The 19,099-nt window shown below is 30.6% G+C and overlaps 1 long non-coding RNA gene across 2 annotated transcripts; it reads right to left on the reverse strand.

Annotated features, from left to right (window-relative positions):
* Positions 1 to 282: 282 nt before the first annotated feature.
* LOC127701748 (uncharacterized) lies at positions 283 to 4,961 on the reverse strand. Of its 2 annotated transcripts, none has more exons than XR_007982201.1 (3): positions 4,770 to 4,961; positions 3,295 to 3,538; positions 283 to 381 (listed from the first exon to the last, which is right to left on the reverse strand). It is a non-coding gene; the product is annotated as an uncharacterized LOC127701748 (long non-coding RNA). The 2 variants fall into 2 exon arrangements; XR_007982200.1 differs by lacking the exon at positions 283 to 381 and adding an exon at positions 1,514 to 1,612.
* Between the last annotated feature and the right edge of the window lie 14,138 nt (positions 4,962 to 19,099).

The following is a 19,099-nucleotide window of genomic DNA, read 5'->3' on the forward strand; positions in this document are numbered from 1 at the left end:
ATCAATGAGTTGCAATGACTGCAAAGAAAAAATATAAGCACTTCTAAACAATTTAAATTACAAATAGGCATATATTATGAATTTATTTTTAATTCAGGGCTTTAAGTAAACAATGCATACTGTAAACTGTGAATTTATGCTGACTCATCATAATTTAGGCCCAGGATTTTCTCAATCTTCATGAAATATTTATAAAACTATATATTTGAGTTAAATAATGAAAAATCTCTGAGATAAGCAAGATTTTGTGAAATTCTGTATGTTCTAATTTTTAACCCTATATACAAACATGTATTCAAATAAAAAACTCTCTAAAAACACTTTTTCTCACAACAATACTTATTTATCAGAATTATAGCCTTAAAGAAATCACTGCATATACTTTAAGTTTCCTTTTACAGTACATTTTATACCCGTACCCCTGTTTCAATTTTCTAAAGAATTTGAAAACAAGACTTTAATTATTGCCAGCTTACCCTATGTGCATGTTTTCTGACATAAACTGTCTAAAACCTGTTTGAAACTATTCTGATAACAAATTGAAAGCATTTCAAAATACTAAAAATGTAAAGTTTAGTAGTTAATCATTCCAACATTCAAGATTATACAAAGTATCCAATCCTTCCTGTGTCTCCAGTCCACATCTTACTGTATGCCTATTTGTCAATAAAAGTTCAATATTTCTGCCTAAAATGGTCAGTTTAGAATTCATGTTACAACAGTATCATCCCTAACCATATATCTAACATAAGTTAGTTAATATATGAACTAGAAGTGTTTAAACAAAGCCATATTTGCAAAAGTTGCATTTATGAAGATATCAGTCTGGTGCATAAATTCACTAAAAGTTTGACAGAAATGACTGCTTACATCTGATTTTTGCATAACTTCCTAGCACAGTTATTGTTTTCTTTACAAAAGACCTTTAAAATAATAAAATCATAGCATTTAGAAGTAAAATTATCTGTTTTATGACCCAGGGGAGGCATTTTTCTCAGTTTTTTGCCCCTGGGGCCTCATATTTCCTAAATTTTTTCCCTGTTTCTAGCAATGTGGAATATTTGGTACATATTTAGGATAGAACACACTATTGTGAGTTTTATTGAGGTCTTTTTGTAATTCTAGCTTGTACTTTTTATGCCGAAGTCACAAAAAAGCACATTTAGGTGTTACGGCTTACTTTTGGGTTATCGACAAGACAAAAACTCCCTACCAAAAATATTTAAGAAGGATCAATAATTTGCAATGACTGCGAAGAGTAAATATAAGCACTTCTAAACAATTTAAATTACAAATAGGCATATATTATTAATTTATTTTTAATTCAGGGCTTTAAGTAAACAATGCATCCTGTAAACTGTGAATTTATGCTGACTCATCATAATTTAGGCCCAGGATTTTCTCAATCTTCATGAAATATTTATTAAACTTCATATTTGAGTTAAATTCTTCAAAATCTCTGAGATAAGCAAGATTTTGTGAAATTCTGTATGTTCTAATTTTTAACCCTATATACAAACATTTATTCAAATAGAAAACTCTCTAAAAACACTTTTTCTCACAACAATACTTATTTATCAGAATTATAGCCTTAAAGAAATCACTGCATATACTCTAAGTTTCCTTTTACAGTACATTTTATACACCTACCCCTGTTTCAATTTTTAAAGAATTTGAAAACAAGACTTTAATTATTGCCAGCTTACCCTATGTGCATGTTTTCTGACATAAACTGTCTAAAACCTGTTTGAAACTATTCTGATAACAAATTGAAAGCATTTTAGAATACTATAAATGTAATGTTTAGTAGTTAATCATTCCAACATTGAAGATTATACAAAGTATACAATCCTGCCTGTGTCTCCAGTCCACATCTTACTGTATGCCTATTTGTCAATGAAAGTTCACAATTTCTGCCTAAAATGGTCAGTTTAGAATTCATGTTACAACAGTATCACCCCTTACCATATATCTAACATAAGTTAGTTAATATATGAACAAGAAGTGTTTAAACAAAGCCTTATTTGCAAAAGTTGCATTTATGAAGATATCAGTCTGGTGCATAAATTGACTAAAAGTTTGATAGAAATGACTGCTTACATCTGATTTTTGCATAACTTCCTAGCACAGTTATTGTTTTCTTTACAAAAGACCTTTAAAATAATAAAATCATAGCATTTAGAAGTTAAATTATCTGTTTTATGACCCAGGGGAGGCATTTTTCTCAGTTTTTTGCCCCTAGGGCCTCATATTTCCTAAATTTTTTCCCTGTTTCTAGCAATGTGGAATATTTGGTACATATTTAAGATAGAACACACTATTGTGAGTTTTATTGAGGTCTTTTTGTAATTCTAGCTTGTACTTTTTATGCTGCAGTCACAAAAAAGCACATTTAGGTGTTACGGCTTACTTTTGGCTTATCGACAAGACAAAAACACCCCACCAAAAATATTCAAGAAGGATCAATGAGTTGCAATGACTGTGAAGAGTAAATATAAGCACTTCTAAACAATTTAAATTATAAATAGGCATATATTATGAATTTATTTTTAATTCAGGTCTTTAAGTAAACAATGCATACTGTAAACTGTGAATTTATGCTGACTTATCATAATTTAGGCCCAGGATTTTCTCAATGTTCATGAAATATTTATAAAACTTCATATTTGAGTTAAATTCTTCAAAATCTCTGAGATAAGCAAGATTTTGTGAAATTCTGTATGTTCTAATTTTTAACCCTATATAGGTTGCAATTCTGTAAATATAGACAATGCAATTTCCCATAGGAACTCCCTTTGCGGCTAAAAATGTGACACTTTTACTATGAAGTTTCGTGAAAAATAATATCCTAGAACGGAAAGTTTATATGCACAACTATTTTATTCAAAGGTCAAAATATAGGGCTGTGCGGCATATTTTCAACATTTATATGCCCTGAACTTCTAAGAGTTTAAACTTATACTAAAATTCTATACTACCCTTACCTCCATTTTTGGACCTCCTAAGAATTAAAATTTAGGCGCTACCATGTTTTTCTATACTGGTTACATTCCCAAGTGATGTCTCTATGAAATGAAACACAGAGATCATAAATAGGAACCAGTACGTTAACAAATTAACATATCTATGAATAATATATATCTCCCCAAAAGAGGCGTGGTTTGCGAAACAGCTGTATTTACAAAGTGCAACCTATACAAACATTTATTCAAATAGAAAACTCTGTAAAAACACTTTTTCTCACAACAATACTTATTTATCAGAATTATAGCCTTAAAGAAATCACTGCATAACCTCTAAGTTTCCTTTTACAGTACATTTTATACCCCTACCCCTGTTTCAATTTTTTAAAGAATTTGAAAACAAGACTTTAATTATTGCCAGCTTACCCTATGTGCATGTTTTCTGACATAAACTGTCTAAAACCTGTTTGAAACTATTCAGTTAACAAATTGAAAGCATTTTAAAATACTATAAATGTAATGTTTAGTAGTTAATCATTCCAACATTCAAGATTATACAAAGTATCCAATCCTGCCTGTGTATCTAGTCCACATCTTACTGTATGCCTATTTGTCAATGAAAGTTCACAATTTCTGCCTAAAATGGTCAGTTTAGAATTCATGTTACAACAGTATCATCCCGAACCATATATCTAACATACGTTAGTTAATATATGAACTAGAAGTGTTTAAACAAAGCCATATTTGCAAAAGTTGCATTTACGAAGATATCAGTCTGGTGCATAAATTCACTAAAAGTTTGATAGAAATGACTGTTTACATCTGATTTTTGCATAACTTCCTAGCACAGTTATTGTTTTCTTTACAAAAGACCTTTAAAATAATAAAATCATAGCATTTAGAAGTTAAATTATCTGTTTTATGACCCAGGGGAGGCATTTTTCTCAGTTTTTTGCCCCTAGGGCCTCATATTTCCTAAATGTTTTCCCTGTTTCTAGCAATGTGGAATATTTGGTACATATTTAGGATAGAACACACTATTGTAAGTTTTATTGAGGTCTTTTTGTAATTCTAGCTGGTACTTTGTATGCCGCAGTCACAAAAAAGCACATTTAGGTGTTACGGCTTACTTTTGGGTTATCGACAAGACAAAAACACCCCACCAAAAATATTTAAGAAGAATCAATGAGTTGCAATGACTGCAAAGAGTAAATATAAGCACTTCTAAACAATTTAAATTACAAATAGGCATATATTATGAATTTATTTTTAATTCAGGGCTTTAAGTAAACAATGCATACTGTAAACTGTGAATTTATGCTGACTCATCATAATTTAGGCACAGGATTTTCTCAATATTCATGAAATATTTATAAAACTTCATATTTGAGTTAAATTCTTCAAAATATCTGAGATAAGCAAGATTTTGTGAAATTCTGTATGTTCTAATTTTTAACCCTATATACAAACATTTATTCAAAATGAAAACTCTCTAAAAACACTTTTTCTCACAACAATACTTATTTATCAGAATTATAGCCTAAAAGAAATCACTGCATATACTGTAAGTTTCCTTTTACAGTACATTTTATACCCCTACCCCTGTTTCAATTTTTTAAAGAATTTGAAAAGAAGACTTTAATTATTGGCAGCTTACCCTATGTGCATGTTTTCTGACATTAACTGTTTAAAACCTGTTTGAAACTATTCTGATAACAAATTGAAAGCATTTTAAAATACTATAAATGTAATGTTTAGTAGTTAATCATTCCAACATTCAAGATTATACAAAGTATCCAATCCTACCTGTGTCTCCAGTCCACATCTTACTGTATGCCTATTTGTCAATGAAAGTTCACAATTTCTGCCTAAAATGGTCAGTTTAGAATTCATGTTACAACAGTATCATCCCTAACCATATATCTAACATAAGTTTGTTAATATATGAACTAGAAGTGTTTAAACAAAGCCATATTTGCAAAAGTTGCATTTATGAAGATATCAGTCTGGTGCATAAATTGACTAAAAGTTTGATAGAAATGACTGCTTACATCTGATTTTTGCATAACTTCCTAGCACAGTTATTGTTTTCTTTACAAAAGACCTTTAAAATAATAAAATCATAGCATTTAGAAGTTAAATTATCTGTTTTATGACCCAGGGGAGGCATTTTTCTCAGTTTTTTGCCCCTGGGGCCTCATATTTCCTAAATTTTTTCCCTGTTTCTAGCAATGTGGAATATTTGGTACATATTTAGGATAGAACACACTATTGTAAGTTTTATTGAGGTCTTTTTGTAATTCTAGCTTGTACTTTTTATGCTGCAGTCACAAAAAAGCACATTTAGGTGTTACAGCTTACTTTTGGGTTATCGACAAGACAAAAACACCCCACCAAAAATATTTAAGAAGGATCAATGAGTTGCAATGACTGCGAAGAGTAAATATAAGCACTTCTAAACAATTTTAATTACAAATAGGTATATATTATGAATTTATTTTTAATTCAGGGCTTTAAGTAAACAATGCATACTGTAAACTGTGAATTTATGCTGACTCATCATAATTTAGGCCCAGGATTTTCTCAATCTTCATGAAATATTCATAAAACTTCATATTTGAGTTAAATTCTTCAAAATCTCTGAGATAAGCAAGATTTTGTGAAATTCTGTATGTTCTAATTCTTAACCCTATATACAAACATTTATTCAAATAGAAAACTCTCTAAAAACACTTTTTCTCACAACAATACTTATTTATCAGAATTATAGCCTTAAAGAAATCACTGCATATACTCTAAGTTTCCTTTTACAGTACATTTTATACCCCTACCCCTGTTTCAATTTTTTAAAGAATTTGAAAACAAGACTTTAATTATTGGCAGCTTACCCTATGTGCATTTTTTCTGACATAAACTGTCTAAAACCTGTTTGAAACTATTCTGATAACAAATTGAAAGCATTTTAAAATACTATAAATGTAATGTTTAGTAGTTAATCATTCCAACATTTAAGATTATACAAAGTATCCAATCCTGCCTGTGTCTCCAGTCCACATCTTACTGTATGCCTATTTGTCAATGAAAGTTCACAATTTCTGCCTAAAATGGTCAGTTTAGAATTCATGTTACAGCAGTATCATCCCTTACCATATATCTAACATAAGTTAGTTAATATATGAACTAAAAGTGTTTAAACAAAGCCACATTTGCAAAAGTTGCATTTATAAAGATATCAGTCTGGTGCATACATTCACTTAAAGTTTGATAGAAATGACTGCTTACATCTGATTTTTGCATAACTTCCTAGCACAGTTATTGTTTTCTTTACAAAAGACCTTTAAAATAATAAAATCATAGCATTTAGAAGTTAAATTATCTGTTTTATGACCCAGGGGAGGCATTTTTCTCAGTTTTTTGCCCCTGGGGCCTCACATTTCCTAAATTTTTTCCCTGTTTCTAGCAATGTGGAATATTTGGTACATATTTAGGATAGAACACACTATTGTAAGTTTTATTGAGGTCTTTTTGTAATTCTAGCTTGTACTTTTTATGCCGCAGTCACAAAAAAGCACATTTAGGTGTTACGGCTTACTTTTGGGTTATCGACAAGACAAAAACACCCTACCAAAAATATTTAAGAAGGTTCAATGAGTTGCAATGACTGCGAAGAGTAAATATAAGCACTTCTAAACAATTTTAATTACAAATAGGCATATATTATTAATTTATTTTTAATTCAGGGCTTTAAGTAAACAATGCATACTGTAAACTGTGAATTTATGCTGACTCATCATAATTTAGGCCCAGGATTTTCTCAATCTTCATGAAATATTCATAAAACTTCATATTTGAGTTAAATTCTTCAAAATCTCTGAGATAAGCAAGATTTTGTGAAATTCTGTATGTTCTAATTTTTAACCCTATATACAAACATTTATTCAAATAGAAAACTCTCTAAAAACACTTTTTCTCACAACAATACTTATTTATCAGAATTACGGCTTACTTTTGGGTTATCGACAAGACAAAAACACCCTAGCAAAAATATTTAAGAAGGATCAATGAGTTGCAATGGCTGCGAAGAGTAAATATAAGCACTTCTAAACAATTTTTATTACAAATAGGCATATATTATGAATTTATTTTTAATTCAGGGCTTTAAGTAAACATTGCATACTGTAAACTGTGAATGTATGCTGACTCATCATAATTTAGGCCCAGGATTTTCTCAATCTTCATGAAATATTCATAAAACTTCATATTTGAGTTAAATTCTTCAAAATCTCTGAGATAAGCAAGATTTTGTGAAATTCTGTATGTTCTAATTTTTAACCCTATATACAAACATTTATTCAAATAGAAAACTCTCTAAAAACACTTTTTCTCACAACAATACTTATTTATCAGAATTATAGCCTTAAAGAAATCACTGCATATACTCTAAGTTTCCTTTTACAGTACATTTTATACCCCTACCCCTGTTTCAATTTTTTAAAGAATTTGAAAACAAGACTTTAATTATTGGCAGCTTACCCTATGTGCATTTTTTCTGACATAAACTGTCTAAAACCTGTTTGAAACTATTCTGATAACAAATTGAAAGCATTTTAAAATACTATAAATGTAATGTTTAGTAGTTAATCATTCCAACATTCAAGATTATACAAAGTATCCAATCCTGCCTGTGTCTCCAGTCCACATCTTACTGTATGCCTATTTGTCAATGAAAGTTCACAATTTCTGCCTAAAATGGTCAGTTTAGAATTCATGTTACAACAGTATCATCCCTAACCATATATCTATCATAAGTTAGTTAATATATGAACTAGAAGTGTTTAAACAAAGCCATATTTGCAAAAGTTGCATTTATGAAGATATCAGTCTGGTGCATAAATTCACTAAAAGTTTGATAGAAATGACTGCTTACATCTGATTTTTGCATAACTTCCTAGCACAGTTATTGTTTTCTTTACAAAAGACCTTTAAAATAATAAAATCATAGCATTTAGAAGTTAAATTATCTGTTTTATGACCCAGGGGAGGCATTTTTCTCAGTTTTTTGCCCCTGGGGCCTCATATTTCCTAAATTTTTACCCTGTTTCTAGCAATGTGGAATATTTGGTACATATTTAGGATAGAACACACTATTGTAAGTTTTATTGAGGTCTTTTTGTTATTCTAGCTTGTACTTCTTATGCCGCAGTCACAAAAAAGCACATTTAGGTGTTACGGCTTACTTTTGGGTTATCGACAAGACAAAAACACCCCACCAAAAATGTTTAAGAAGGTTCAATGAGTTGCAATGACTGCGAAGAGTAAATATAAGCACTTCTAAACAATTTTAACTACAAATAGGCATATATTATGAATTTATTTTTAATTCAGGGCTTTAAGTAAACAATGCATACTGTAAACTGTGAATTTATGCTGACTCATCATAATTTAGGCCCAGGATTTTCTCAATCTTCATGAAATATTGATAAAACTTCATATTTGAGTTAAATTCTTCAAAATCTCTGAGATAAGCAAGATTTTGTGAAATTCTGTATGTTCTAATTTTTAACCCTATATACAAACATTTATTCAAATAGAAAACTCTCTAAAAACACTTTTTCTCACAACAATACTTATTTATCAGAATTTAGCCTTAAAGGAATCACTGCATATACTCTAAGTTTCCTTTTACAGTACATTTTATACCCCTACCCCTGTTTCAATTTTTTAAAGAATTTGAAAACAAGACTTTAATTATTGGCAGCTTACCCTATGTGCATTTTTTCTGACATAAACTGTCTAAAACCTGTTTGAAACTATTCTGATAACAAATTGAAAGCATTTTAAAATACTATAAATGTAATGTTTAGTAGTTAATCATTCCAACATTTAAGATATACAAAGTATCCAATCCTGCCTGTGTCTCCAGTCCACATCTTACTGTATGCCTATTTGTCAATGAAAGTTCACAATTTCTGCCTAAAATGGTCAGTTTAGAATTCATGTTACAGCAGTATCATCCCTAACCATATATCTAACATAAGTTAGTTAATATATGAACTAAAAGTGTTTAAACAAAGCCACATTTGAAAAAGTTGCATTTATGAAGATATCAGTCTGGTGCATAAATTCACTTAAAGTTTGATAGAAATGACTGCTTACATCTGATTTTTGCATAACCTCCTAGCACAGTTATTGTTTTCTTTACAAAAGACCTTTAAAATAATAAAATCATAGCATTTAGAAGTTAAATTATCTGTTTTATGACCCAGGGGAGGCATTTTTCTCAGTTTTTTGCCCCTGGGGCCTCACATTTCCTAAATTTTTTCCCTGTTTCTAGCAATGTGGAATATTTGGTACATATTTAGGATAGAACACACTATTGTAAGTTTTATTGAGGTCTTTTTGTAATTCTAGCTTGTACTTTTTATGCCGCAGTTACAAAAAAGCACATTTAGGTGTTACGGCTTACTTTTGGGTTATCGACAAGACAAAAACACCCTACCAAAAATATTTAAGAAGGATCAATGAGTTGCAATGGCTGCGAAGAGTAAATATAAGCACTTCTAAACAATTTTTATTACAAATAGGCATATATTATGAATTTATTTTTAATTCAGGGCTTTAAGTAAACAATGCATACTGTAAACTGTGAATGTATGCTGACTCATCATAATTTAGGCCCAGGATTTTCTCAATCTTCATGAAATATTCATAAAACTTCATATTTGAGTTAAATTCTTCAAAATCTCTGAGATAAGCAAGATTTTGTGAAATTCTGTATGTTCTAATTTTTAACCCTATATACAAACATTTATTCAAATAGAAAACTCTCTAAAAACACTTTTTCTCACAACAATACTTATTTATCAGAATTATAGCCTTAAAGAAATCACTGCATATACTCTAAGTTTCCTTTTACAGTACATTTTATACTCCTACCCCTGTTTCAATTTTTTAAAGAATTTGAAAACAAGACTTTAATTATTGGCAGCTTACCCTATGTGCATTTTTTCTGACATAAACTGTCTAAAACCTGTTTGAAACTATTCTGATAACAAATTGAAAGCATTTTAAAATACTATAAATGTAATGTTTAGTAGTTAATCATTCCAACATTTAAGATATACAAAGTATCCAATCCTGCCTGTGTCTCCAGTCCACATCTTACTGTATGCCTATTTGTCAATGAAAGTTCACAATTTCTGCCTAAAATGGTCAGTTTAGAATTCATGTTACAGCAGTATCATCCCTAACCATATATCTAACATAAGTTAGTTAATATATGAACTAAAAGTGTTTAAACAAAGCCACATTTGCAAAAGTTGCATTTATAAAGATATCAGTCTGGTGCATAAATTCACTTAAAGTTTGATAGAAATGACTGCTTACATCTGATTTTTGCATAACCTCCTAGCACAGTTATTGTTTTCTTTACAAAAGACCTTTAAAATAATAAAATCATAGCATTTACAAGTTAAATTATCTGTTTTATGACCCAGGGGAGGCATTTTTCTCAGTTTTTTGCCCCTGGGGCCTCCTATTTCCAAAATTTTTTCCCTGTTTCTAGCAATGTGGAATATTTGGTACATATTTAGGATAGAACACACTATTGTAAGTTTTATTGAGGTCTTTTTGTAATTCTAGCTTGTACTTTTTATGCCGCAGTCACAAAAAAGCACATTTAGGTGTTACGGCTTACTTTTGGGTTATCGACAAGACAAAAACACCCTACCAAAAATATTTAAGAAGGATCAATGAGTTGCAATGGCTGCAAAGAGTAAATATAAGCACTTCTAAACAATTTTTATTACAAATAGGCATATATTATGAATTTATTTTTAATTCAGGGCTTTAAGTAAACAATGCATACTGTAAACTGTGAATGTATGCTGACTCATCATAATTTAGGCCCAGGATTTTGTCAATCTTCATGAAATATTCATAAAACTTCATATTTGAGTTAAATTCTTCAAAATCTCTGAGATAAGCAAGATTTTGTGAAATTCTGTATGTTCTAATTTTTAACCCTATATACAAACATTTATTCAAATAGAAAACTCTCTAAAAACACTTTTTCTCACAACAATACTTATTTATCAGAATTATAGCCTTAAAGAAATCACTGCATATACTCAAAGTTTCCTTTTACAGTACACTTTATACCCCTACCCCTGTTTCATTTTTTTAAAGAATTTGAAAACAAGACTTTAATTATTGCCAGCTTACCCTATGTGCATGTTTTCTGACATAAACTGTCTAAAACCTGTTTGAAACTATTCTGATAACAAATTGAAAGCATTTTAAAATACTATAAATGTAATGTTTAGTAGTTAATCATTCCAACATTTAAGATTATACAAAGTATCCAATCCTGCCTGTGTCTTCAGTCCACATCTTACTGTATGCCTATTTGTCAATAAAAGTTCACAATTTCTGTCTAAAATGGTCAGTTTAGAATTCATGTTACAACAGTATCATCCCTAACCATATATCTAACATAAGTTAGTTAATATATGAACTAAAAGTGTTTAAACAAAGTCATATTTGCAAAAGTTGCATTTATGAAGATATCAGTCTGGTGCATAAATTCACTAAAAGTTTGATAGAAATGACTGCTTACATCTGATTTTTGCATAACTTCCTAGCACAGTTATTGTTTTCTTTACAAAAGACCTTTAAAATAATAAAATCATAGCATTTAGAAGTTAAATTATCTGTTTTATGACCCAGGGGAGGCATTTTTCTCAGTTTTTTGCCCCTGGGGCCTCATATTTCCTAAATTCTTTCCCTGTTTCTAGCAATGTGGAATATTTGGTACATATTTAGGATAGAACACACTATTGTAAGTTTTATTGAGGTCTTTTTGTAATTCTAGCTTGTACTTTTTATGCCGCAGTCACAAAAAAGCACATTTAGGTGTTACGGCTTACTTTTGGGTTATCGACAAGACAAAAAACACCCCACCAAAAATATTGAAGAAGGATCAATGAGTTGCAATGACTGCGAAGAGTAAATATAAGCACTTCTAAACAATTTAAATTACAAATAGGCATATATTATGAATTTATTTTTAATTCAGGGCTTTAAGTAAACAATGCATACTGTAAACTGTGAATTTATGCTGACTTATCATAATTTAGGCCCAGGATTTTCTCAATCTCATGAAATATTTATAAAACTTCATATTTGAGTTAAATTCTTCAAAATCTCTGAGATAAGCAAGATTTTGTGAAATTCTGTATGTTCTAATTTTTAACCCTATATATGTATTCAAAAACAAATATCGGAAATCCATGACCACATAATTCTATCAGTGCCTATGGTCATTTACAAAATATAACGTAAATATTTACAAAAAAAGAGAGTAAAAGCGGGTGTCTGTATCGCCTGGAAAAAAAATGCGTACTAAATTTGTCTACCAACGAAATGAAATGTTCCAACCATGCAAATCGATACTTGTTCTTTAAGAACCGTTTTCAATTTTATGTAATAGAAGTCGATCAAATATCTAGCCATCACGACCATAACAAGTAAATCTGGGACCTAATATTGTCATACAACTGTGTGACACTACATTATGAATGTAGGGTTGCCTATAGATGCCACTGGTTAATTTTGTCGTCAAATCTTTTGTTATATCTGCATGTGTAATACTAGTGCTGGTTATTTTTTAAAAACTCTTTTTATCTCAAACAAAGACAAATTAATGGAAATTATTCTTTTGAAAGACAATATTTCTACATGAGTAGCTTTGCCCCTAAATTTCAATTATGCACTGCAGTAATTCGTAAAAACTACTCAAACTGGTACATTAAACGCACGAATTTGTAAATAATGTATTTGTTTTGGCTATACCGATCAAAAATTTGAAGAACCAATGACAAGGCAAAACTGTAGTTTTTTTTTCAAATTTTATAACCAAACAAATCAACAGGAGAAGAAGCCGGGGCAAAGGATACGACTTTTAAATGCAAAAACCGTAAAGATTATCTGGGACATAATATTTTATACCATTCCCAAAATTTATACACTTTTAATGTAAAGAATACAAATGAACATTCAAAATGTATTTATCTATTCAATGAATCATAATATGTATATAAAACAAATATCACGGCTTGCATTTTTAGCACATTATATCAATTATTAGCCGAGAGCTTCAGTATGCGGTATGGGTTTTGCCAATTATTGAAGTCCGTACGTTGACCTATGGTTGATCAATTCTTTCATGTTTACGTCATTTAGTCTCTGGTGGAAAGTTGTCTCATTGGCAATCACGTGTGCACACCATGTCTACTTATTTTTATGACATTAAAAAACATAGTCAAAATTTCTAAGACTGTCTTCATGTATACATCTTGTAAAGACATATGTTTTGTTGTTGTTGAAAACAACATGTAAATGAGGGTCTTGATGCAGGGTTCTTCATTTCTGTATTCTTTAAATTTTCTGGCCATTTTTGTCCATCATCTATTTTAATGCCAATTGTTGTCTATCATCTATTTTGTGGCCCATTTTGTGGTCTATCCTTTATTTTTTTAGCCTATTTTTATGCAGTATTGACATATTATTCTCTATTCTGTAAACCCCATCCAGACCTTCGTAGATACGTTTATTATTTTTAGTTATTGGGTTGATGTCTCATCATAGTAGTTTACTCTACTCGATATATCTTTTTATTATCATGTGAATAGTCATGTTTATAGTCTTTGTGTTTATTATCAGCGTTTCACTTCCATCTATGATGAAGTTGATATAGTAACACTGTATTCACCAAGGATATCAAGAAGTTTACTTCTTTGTACAGTCATCAGAAGAAAATTCACACATTCTCATCCATCCTCCCGAGGCGACTTTTTTTAAGATCATTTTTATTTTATTTCTGGCTATTTTCTTTCTTTTGCTATAGAGACTTTCAAAAATAATGGCACAACATGAAAAATAAAATTTGCTTCTGTCCTAAAAAGTGAAATAAAAAATATGGGGACATGACCATTTACGAATTCTTGGATCATAGCCTTAACTGATTCAATTTTTACAAAAATGTGTATTGAGGCGCCACATGGTGACCTCTTCTTTTAATTAGTTTTTGTCTCGCCTACGACGAAAGACACTGAATGCGAGACATATGTATTACTATCCGGCGTCGGTGGCGTAAACTAGTATGAATAAAGCTTTATATTTCAGAGGGTAAAATACCAAGATGCTTCATTTGTATTCAGATGCCTTATGTTAATAAGTAGAGGATGATTTAAGGGAACAGGGGGCCCAGCACCCATTATGGAGCTTCATATATGATAAATGAATAGACATTTTACAAGTACCACTCCGAACATTGACTGCTAGCCCCCCTTTTATCCTTGGATCCGCACCTGTTAAGTTTCCGTCTGTCATATGTCCATTGTCTTTGATCTCATTTTATGGTTCAGCGACTGCTTGAAAATTTTTATTTAGCTTCGTTTATCATGTGAAATACTCGCTTATTATGAGTAATAGGATAACTATTTTTTGCATATGGGATCCATGCAAGGTTGACGTATCCGTCAGACAGGGTTCACCTGACCTCGACCGAATTTCATGGATCAGTGATCAAGGTTAAGTTCAATGGTCAAGTCCGTATCTCAGATACTATAAGCAATACATGTAGGTCAACTATATTTGGTGTATGGAATGATTGTGAGGTGTACATGTACATACTCCACTGGCATGTTTCATCTGACCTTGACCTCATTTTCATGGTTCATTGGTATATGTTACGTTTTCATGGTTTCGTCTATTAATCGGATACTATAAGCAATAGGTCTACTATATTCGGTGAATGATATTTTCTTTTAAAAAGTGGTTTTATGCAATAATGTAACTCTTCCTAAATATACTATATGTAACTTACTTCGACTTGAAGCGTTAATTAACTGGACATATTGTAATGACAATTGCGTATTACTGACTAATGTAAAATATTGATCCCTTGATTTTTTTCTTTTATTACGTTGTTAGGTGTCTGTTGAGGTTACGCATAACCGCCATTTTATTGTTTTTATGTTTTGTTTGGGGTTTGTTTTAAGTCAGAATACTGTGTCCAGGTAAGGTTACATGTCTTCCTCCGAAATGTTACATTGTGAACTAACACGTTTAAACTCCGGCTACGCGCGTCGGTCTAGTACACAGCAGAATTTATATTTATGTTACTTTAACATGCTCTCGTCCTGAATATGCATTTAATTTACCACTGGACGTTAATCAGCAATCCAACATCGCGAAGTGGCCTTAACATCGCAGCTACTTCAAATATACATGTACTCCGAAAATGTTCCTGTAAAAATTGTGTTTAGGGCCTAAACACTTTTCTAAGCACATTTCATGTTAACGAAATGGTTACATGTTAAGAACTAAACATGTTTAGGAAAGTGCTTACAATCTAAACGTGTGTGTCCTTGAAGTGTTTAGTCTGATGACATGTTTAGGTTACATGTGTTTAGAATGTAAACATGTTAATTATTCACAACACACCTTTTTTCAATGCAAATATTTTCTATAATTTCTTGTTCTATAGCTTTTGCTGTAAACGCACTGGTGGACACTGAATTATCATGTTTAGGTTGTACGTGAAGATCATTTTTATATTGCTGAACCTTAAGATTTTGTTGTGCTTTGGTACATTTAATTTACAGAAAGTATGAATTATCAGCCCTTAAAGGTTTTTATTTTAAACATTTGTGTATGATTCTAATATTTCTTTGAAAATTGCCTGACATGCATTATTCCAGCGTATTTATGTGCATGATACAATATTCCTTTCATCATATTACATCAATGCAAGTCAACATGTTCATGCAATAAATGTAAAAAATCATGTTAAACAATCATACTTTAAAAGGTTAAAACAAACGAAGAAGCAAATTTGATTTCTTAACATTTCATTCACCAAGTTTTGAAAAAAAAAACATATCTGATTCATGTAGATTATCTGAATACAAACAGTGTACATATATCTTTGCTTACATAGTTATACTGGTTGGTTCATTAGAATTGTTATTCTCCACAGTTATAATGTCTTCTACATTTTTTTTACAAAAATTTACATAATTGGCATTCATATGAATTTCTTTTTGGTCCTATAAAATGTAATTTTAAAAAAGTTCTAGAATTTGATACTGCTTAGGATAGGACAACTCCCGTACGTAATAGTAAAAGATGAGTCTCAAAATGATGTTATCAATGTCCAGGCTTAAATCCACATTCAGTCCTTCCACAATACCGTGGCAGTTGTTAATCGTTCAAGTTACTTCTGTCTTCTCAGGTTTAGGTTTCTAAACTGAAAAAGAAAATACACCAATTAAATAATTGTACCATTAATTTTGTTTCATACTATAACCATTTAATGTATAAAACTTAATTGTTTGTGCAAATAAATATTGTTTATAATTTCCTGCCGCCCAACCTTTACTTAAATTGCATGCCTATCGTAACACATTAAATTGGCACTTTTTAGTAATCAGTGTATAAATCCAGGACATTTCCCCACATACAATGTAGTTGTTGTAAAATAATAAAACTGTATGGCCTACATGTATATACCTACCTTCCCTTTTTTTCTGCAAGAAAGCAGCTTTCTTAGACTGTGATCCACATTTGAAGCTTAAAGTTGTCTTAATCTTAATTCATCAAAGGCGAAAAAGATTATGAAAAACAACACCCCTTTGCAAACTACATAACACGATAAAAAATATGAAATAAATCACCCTGCATTTTGTTGTTTTGCTTTGGCTATTGTGCTGTAATTCACTAGTTCACTAGGTAGATCCAAACACACTATAATTTCTCTTTCTGTCATTTCTGTATTCTGAAATTATTTATAGAAATATTATAACTACACTAATTTATTTAATAAACAAAAAAGAATACTAACCTAAGTTGAAATAAAACGAAAACTATTGCTTTTATTATCCATTTTAACTTATTGGAAAGAGTCGGACAAGGATCCACATTTGAGGTTTGTAAAAAGGAGGCGGAAAAGGGGGAGGGGGTATCTACTCCATTTTGAAAATCATGTGATAAGGTCATATCTCTCGATGTTTTAACTTTTTTTTAATACATTTTTTTTTAAGCACAGACGTTACTACAGTATTTTTAATTTATACTTAACACAAAATCTAAAATACAACAGTTTTCTTTTCTGTTTTCAACATTTTAGAAGGAAATCCTTTATAAAGGGGGAAGGTTTAGTGTGAAATTCCTTATCACGTACACATATTTTGAAACCTTAAGTTAAGGTAACAATTATATTTTGATAATATATACTTACAATAGAAGTCATAAACATATATATATATATTCCTGGTACAGTTCTGTTTTTTAATCGACTCTCCTGGTGTGCATTTGCAGGCGGGAAACACGCGGCGTTCGCAATCATGTGGTATCTTTTCTAATCGCAAAGGTCATGACATGTTTAGGCTCTAAGCATGTGGGACATTACATGTTGTGATCTAAACATGTTTAGATTGGGGACATTATGGAATTATATGTGCATAGCATGTAAACATTTTCCTACACATGTTTAGGAAATGTATAGGTTCTAAGCACATTTATTACAGTGTAGGAAAGACGAAACCACTTCTTGTAATTTGCATTTGGAATCGCCCAGTCTTTAGTTTTCTATGTTGTGTTTTGTATACTATTGTTTGTCTGTTGGTCTTTTTCTTTTTTAGCCATGGCGTTGTCCGTTTATTTTCGACTTTGAGTTTGAATGTCCCTTTGGTATCTTTTGTCCTTCTTTTGGAGCAATTTTGTGTTTAAAGGAAAGGGTTCACTTTTGGCAAATTATGGCCTTAAATTTCAACTTTTTAGAATGTAAAAAAAGGCCACAATTTAATTCTTAAATAGGTCTTTTTCAAAGGCCGTAATACTAGTACTAGGTAAAACAATCTCCTGATATAGGCTCCAAAGTCAGCACATTTTAAATGTTTTGTGAAAATACGATGATTAAACTAAAAGCTTTAGTAAAACCTTGGCCGCAACTTACGATTCAAAATGTTCTATATGAATATATAGTATACATGTCTCTGTCGCTACGAAATAAAATACAGAGCGAAAAACTGTTTCAGAAGATATGTTCTTATATTAAATCATTATTTCATTAAAACGTTTAACATTAGGAAAAACGTTTTCACTTTTGTATATGCTTTGACGTTAAAGAGACGTGGTCCTTCAAATTTTTATTTTTTTTAATTTGATTTCCTCGCAAAATACATTTGTTTGTAAGTTTCATAGAAGAAGACAATCTATTAATTAGAATGGATTTATTGTGCAATGCATTTGTTTGTTTTTATTCAACTTTATTTAAAATTCTAATGACAATTAAATATCATCAAATTCTTTATCGGTACAGTTTGATGAAAAATAAAAATAAAATTCAGTAATGGAATAAAGAAAAAATATTAACATCACGAATAGTTCGTAAACAAACAAATGTATTCTTGTTGTCAGATTAAACTATCTTTTTAAAACATGGCCAGTGCAGAGATACAATGTATATTCTACTGAAAGTACCAAATCGGTAATTTTACATTCGTAATTATTACGTAATATAACAACTTTTTAAATTTGTAACAGCAGATCGTATATGTTATAAAATGTTTATTGCCTTCCATAATATAAATGACGATGACATTTAGCTTGAGGGCAATAGAGAAGAACGAATTTTAAAAATTTATTTCTAAACATTCTGTTAAAATAAATCATTTTAAGGTAAAAGTTATTACGGTCGCATCATAAAAGTGTGGAAAATAATGACATACTTATAAGGGTGCATTTTTTTCTAACACAACGATGCAAACGGCTAAGCGCGTACATGTTTTGATCATTTGTTTCTAACATACGTTTGCAAAGTTTACATAAACTTTGACAAACTATGCACTTGCTAAAGATGCGTCTACAGTTTGTCGTTCATCGTTTGTTAGTACAAACGCTACATTTGTTTCTAACTTCAACCTTGATCTACACGTGTTTTTTCCCCGCGGTTATTACAAAGATGGATTTTGTCAACAGAAAAGGAGGTATGTATATCATTATTGATTTTTCATTAACATGTGGTTTCTGTGAACATATAAACAACACACAAAAGTGATTTAAAAGAAGAT

This window comes from Mytilus californianus, unplaced genomic scaffold (assembly GCF_021869535.1).
Source record: "Mytilus californianus isolate M0D057914Y unplaced genomic scaffold, xbMytCali1.0.p SCAF_5, whole genome shotgun sequence".
Lineage (NCBI taxonomy): Eukaryota > Metazoa > Mollusca > Bivalvia > Mytilida > Mytilidae > Mytilus > Mytilus californianus.